This window comes from Lissotriton vulgaris, chromosome 6 (assembly GCF_964263255.1).
Source record: "Lissotriton vulgaris chromosome 6, aLisVul1.2, whole genome shotgun sequence".
NCBI classification, from domain to species: domain Eukaryota; kingdom Metazoa; phylum Chordata; class Amphibia; order Caudata; family Salamandridae; genus Lissotriton; species Lissotriton vulgaris.
This window is the reverse complement of record NC_141694.1, coordinates 547,650,493-547,656,464: the sequence shown is the minus strand read 5'-3', so window position 1 is coordinate 547,656,464 and position 5,972 is coordinate 547,650,493. Positions and strand designations below refer to the sequence as shown.

Here is a 5,972-nt window from a genome sequence, read left to right as displayed (position 1 = left end):
CAACTAAGTTGTCACGCCCCTCAGAACCCAGGGTTAACCCTACTAAACCCTTGGGAGGCGCACTACCACTGCTGACTGTACTAGGGGGCACAGGTGCCTTAGGGGCTGCAGTGGCAGGAGTCTGCCCTCCTCCTTTCTTGGTGCACTCACTAAACCAGTGAGATTTACTTTTACAGTACTGGCACCATCTTTTGGATTGGCCTTCTTTCTTCTTTTGGGGAGCCTGACCCCCTCCCTCTTTGGGTTGTTGGGGACCTGTCGAAGACTTCTGGTCATTTTGTTCCCCCTTAGAATCTTTACCCTTCTGGTCTGCTTTCTTCTGACCACCTTGATTCTGGCCCTGGTTCTGTTTAACTCTCGTACGAACCCATCTGTCTGCCTTCTTTCCCAATTCTTGGGGAGAGGTCAGATCCGAGTCGACAAGATGCTGATGCAACAACTGGTTCTGACAATTGTTTAAAATTTGTTCTCTCATCATCAAATTATACAATCCTTTGTAATCAGTAACCTTACTGCCCAGCAACCAGCCCTCAAAAGCCTTAGTGGCACAATCGACAAAGTCAGACCAATCTTGAGACTGCGTTTTCTGGGTATCCCTGAACATCACCCTGTACTGCTCAGTGGTTAGGCCGAACCCTTCAACGAGTGTATTTTTCAAGACTTGGTAATCGTTCGCATCCTCCACCCTTGTGGTGAGGAGCTTGTCTCTTCCTTTACCTTCAAAGGAGAGCCACAAGATAGCTGCCCACTGACTCTGGGGAACACCTTGCACCGTGCAGGCCCTCTCCAAAGCAGTAATCCATTTGTGGATGTTGTCCCCTTGTTTAAAGGGGGGCACTATCTTACCAAGGTGTTTCGTATCGAAACTCTTTTCCCTATTGCTAGGTACATTGCTGCCACCAGTGGGGACTACCCCACTTAACTGTTGCTCTCTCGCAAAGGCAAGCCTTTCTTTGGCCAGGGCAAGTTCTTCCCTTTCGATCCTCAGATTAGCTGCCCTTTCCTTAGCTTCGTATACTCTCCGCTGAGGGGACGTCATCCCTCTTTGCGAAGAGTTGCGAGAGCCATTGGTTTGAAGGGATCTGCCAGAGTCTCTCGACAGAGATCGGGCTCGTCCATTCCCAATGTTAAGCGGACCTGACAGTAGCGCTGGGGGTCCCCCAGTACCACTATCATGTTTGCTTAAGTTGGACCTGCTTAGTCTAACGACTTCTACCTGTCCCTTACCTGCCTCATCCCCAGAGGGATCCTCATCCTCATCATCCTCCACATCTTCGTTCTCAGTTGCGAGGTGGATGAGGTCAGGATCGTCTCTGGTTCCCTCGAGGGGAGGCATGTCTCCTTCTGGATTAGAAGAGCTAAGACGGGTCTCAGCTTTTCTGGCATCATAAGTCTCCAAGAGACCAATCAGAAAGGACGTGGTGGGGTTAGACCCCTGCTTGATCTTCCGGGAGTGACACACCTGTCTTAACTCCTTGAAGCTCAGCACAGTATATCTTGAAGGGATGACCTGTGGAGGGTCAACTGACACAAGGGGAGACTCAGAGTTTCCTCCTTTGTCCGACATACTGTTTCTAGTGTGGTGTAAGTGATGCACCTACCTACACTACGTGTTTACCTACTGTTCCCTTGCTAAGAGTTGCAGCCAAGGTGTGCTAAGCCTTGAGGAGCTGCAACAGCTGGTTCAGTAGAACTCAGAGTATTCTAAGCTTTAGTTATATGTACTAACAGTACTTATGCGATCTTTCAACAAGATATTCTTAGGATACGTGTGGTAAAACAACAGCAAGCTCAAATCCCAACCGCTGCTCACCAATGTGAGAAGTTGGCCCGATATGCAACGTTCGCTATTCTAGCGACCGCTATGTATCGTTCCAACGACCCTTATGGTGTTTGGTTGTAAGTCAACCTATAGACCAGCTATCCTAGTAGCGTGGATATGAGCAGTCTAAGGCTAAAGACTCGAGAGGGCGCGTTAAGCCAGCTGTTTACCACACATGTACCCCTTGAACACCCAGTGAAAGGACACCACACAAGTGTTATGAAAATAAACAGGATATTTATTAAGATTCACAACAGCCCTGGACTCTTTATGAGGACAGGGTACTAAGCACAAACCAAATCTCTTAGGAAAATACTTCAAGTGCACAATTAAAACAAGTGTCCGAGGACACGGAAAGTTTAAGGTCTCGGGCGGACCCCATAAGGCAAGTCGGAAGCGAGGGACTCGGGACCCTAGAGTAACGAGGCTATGCAGGCACCGAAATGCCGAGTTACCTAGCCACGAGGGCTGCGGCTGCACAAGTCTTACAGGCGTCGGGGTCTTCGCTGACGAGCCAGGAGCCGGAAGAAAAGGAGTTGCTGGCCGGCGACCAGTGATGAATAGTTCGTAGAGATCCAAGCCTGGATCAGAGATTGTTGATACCTGAAAGCAGAGGGGACCAAGTTCGTACTACTAGCCAGTAGTCAGAGGGTACCAGGATGGCACCGGTTGGCCGTCACCTCGACCAGGTGAGTGGGCGACGCTAGGCTCTGCAGTCTCACGGACCAGGAGGCGTTGTCGGCGACCACGGCGGAGGTGCGAGCTGTCCCACGAAGGATGATGCTGTCGGCGTCGCTGGGCCCAGGATGGGGCAACAAGCCTTGGCAGATCTCAGGGCCACGTGGTGGGCCTAAGATGGCGTCTTGAGTGGACCAGGAGGGTCCGGGGTGCTTCTCGCAAAGATGGAAGCAAGGGCCAGTCTGGAGCAACCAGACCAGCAGTGTTGATTGTCGGATGTCGTCACAGAAGGGCACAAGCCAGCGGCTAGTGACCAGACAACGTGCTGAGCAGCGAGCAGAAGGGCCCCACGCAGATCGTGGAGATGCTGGGAGACTGCACTTCGGTGCTGGAGCGGCTCAGGGTCGGGGCTTCTCGGACCCCAGAGCACTCACCAGGGAATCACTTCGATGGTCGTGCTGGTTAAGAGCGTGCAGGTTCTGATGATGGCCGGTCCCTCGAGGTCTCGTCGCACCCACAGATCACAGCTGAGCTGATGACGCGGGTAGAGGTCAGAGGTGCCAGGGAAGCCGGTTCTCGTCGAGCTGTACCGTCGGATCCTTGAGGAAGGACTTGCAGCAAACCGCAGAGTTCTTAGATGGTGCCCGCTGATGCAGGGTGACTACTCCTTAGTCACAAGGGAGAAATCTTGAGAAGAGTCTTGAGTGTCCTTTCGTAGAAAGTAGTTCTTGATTCAAAGATGATCTAATTTGGAAGGGTCCCCGCTCCGGCCTTTATTCTAAAGAAAGGGGTGGGTACATGACTAGGTCCTGCCCTAAGGGTGGGACCAGGAAGGGAGGTAGTTACACCCCTCTCCCCTGCCGGACTTTCCCCAGGCCAGGGCTGGTGCCCCTGGAACTGGTTCTGACCGGCAGATGCGTAGTGAGCACCGGGGTGCCACTCCGCAGTCACCTTCTCGCAAAAGCCCTACCTACCCAGAATACACAAACCCTGTCTGGGACGGTGCGAACACCGCCCTCGACAGGAAACCCTTTGTCCAAGCTCTCCTCGCTGGAAGGACTCCCAGCAGCAGGAGGTCAGACTCGTGTCTGTGGTGGCAGCATCCATTTTGTGGAGCTGAGGCTTTAGTTAACTTTAACCGGGGTTCACAGTTACGTACATGTCGTGTCCCTCTAGAAGGGCGGAATGCTAACCTCGTCGCCAGAGTTGGTGAGAGGGCAGCATCCTGATTCGTATGACACCTTACTCGACATGTCTTGATAACGCGACACCGAAGTTACCGATGTGGTACGCGTTATCATGGAACAGCCATTGGGTCTTGATTCCGCAAGCTGCAACCGGGCTCGGCTCGGGCCAGAACCTAGTTCACACGAGCCCATGCACTCTGCCTTCAGGATTGTCAAGGCCTGCCATAGGAGTGACTGATAGGAACTCGAGTGTCCATTGTATGGTTAGATATAGGGCTACTATATCTAAAGCAAAGTGTGATTACACGACTTCGCCCCAGCTGTCATGCAGCCAGTTGTGTCAAATTTAGGAGGCCAGCCAGGGGTGGCATAATACATGCTGCAGCCCCTGACGGCCCTGGGTACACCTATGCCCTGAGTTACAGGGTCTGATAAGGTGGCCCAGTACCAATTGGTAAATGCACCTAGGGTACATATTGCAATTTAGAAAGAGAACAGCCAGGCTGTGGGTCTGATTAGCAGGCCCACAGCCAGAGAAAGTCATAAACCAGTGAAACAAAAGCAAAAAATCTGGGTGATCATAGGATTGCAGACCCTACTCTCCTACATTCATTTAAATGCTGCAGTTAAACGCCACAAAAAAGTGAAAGGATGGTACTAAGTGGCACTGGGGAGGCCAGCAAGTGTGAAGTTGCGGTCAAAGACCTGGCTAAAAAGAAGAAAAAAATAGCATTCCATTGTTTGCTGTTCACCTTGGAATAATTGCATATACAAACACGCACACCACTCGAGGGCAAATCATCAATTAACTGTCAATTAGGCATAGAGGGCGTGATGTAGTTCTGTGTTCAGCAGGCAACAGCGTAAATCTGTCAGGGAATGGCATGGAAAGTCTGCAGAGAAACTAAAATCAATCCCGTTCAAAATGTGGATGTGTTTTGCAACTGGGAAAGGTGAGGTGGGTGATAGAAACAGAGAGTTTCCGTCCAAACTACCAGTGGTGAGTGAAAGGTATCAAAGAGAAAAGTATTTGCCTGTATTAGACAAAGAACATTTCTTTTTCCTGAAGAGCTGACCATGACACAATTTAAGATCATTGTTTGATGCCAATTACCTTTATCCACAACACAGGCTTTTTTCTTTATGGTGAATAACAAGACCTTACCGTCCATGTTTGTCACAATGTCAGAAGTGTATTGGGATCATAAGGCTGAAGATGGATTCTTATACATGACCCATGTATCACAGGAGATGTTTGGCTGCAATCTGACCAGTGACAAGCAGAAAAAGACAGACTGCCACTCACTAATACAGACTGCTTAACATTAAAACAGGGAATATGCTTTTTTATAGCCATTGTACACCTTTGATGATTGTGAACACTTGCTACCAAACTAAAATGAATGAATGCTTTTTAAGCTGTTACTGAAGAGGACTTTGAATCTAGTATTCAAGAACTACTTGTTGGGAGGCACAACAAACAGGGATTTTTCTTTTTTGTGAAAAATAAACCTTGCACGAGTAGAACCTCACAGGACATACTGCTGCATTTTTGTATTTTGGAGCTGGTGACGATAAAGTGCTCTCATTGTTTCCGATTTTTTTTTTCAAGTGTGGAGATTGCAGCAGGAGAGTGGTAAATGGATGGCATTTGTCACCTAGCATGCTCATTGGGGCATTGACAGACATGATGGTCACTTGTCCTACACACAATTACCACACCACAGTGACCATTCTAAAAGGACTTTGAGGTTACGCAGTTTGAGACATCGGGTTTGACATAGAAACTACATCTTCCTATCTGCAAGACTATATTACATTTTGTAAATGCTATATCTAATTTATTTTTTATTTTTGAAGATGTAATTATATTTGTAATAAAGATGCACACCTCAGTTGAAAAATAAATGCAAGTTAAACTAACAAAAAGGAAATATACTCTTTTACCTTATGAAACCTCAGTTAGCTAATGTGATCACAGCAGTTGCCTTTGTGTGTGACGACTGAGTCACAGAATTAAATCCTGATTGGTGCAGTGATGAAAAGTGACTTGCTTATAGTGCTACAAGGTCTCAGTCTGTGACAGAAAGCACTGTGAATGTCATTTTTTTAAACTGTATCACTCTGTATAAAACAGACTGGAGCAACATACTGTTTGTGATAAAAACATCTGCTTTAAAAATAACCATTTTAGTGATAAGAATCCAGACTACATCTAATGTAAATATTTTTATATATGCTCATTAAAAGGGCGCACTCCTTTTAATGGATGCATGCATTTCCTC

At 48.1% G+C, this 5,972-nt stretch overlaps 1 pseudogene; it reads left to right on the top strand.

The window, feature by feature from the left end:
• The first annotated feature begins 4,510 nt into the window (after positions 1-4,510).
• Positions 4,511-5,112, top strand: LOC147707539 (microtubule-associated protein 1 light chain 3 gamma pseudogene; annotated as a pseudogene).
• Positions 5,113-5,972: the final 860 nt, after the last annotated feature.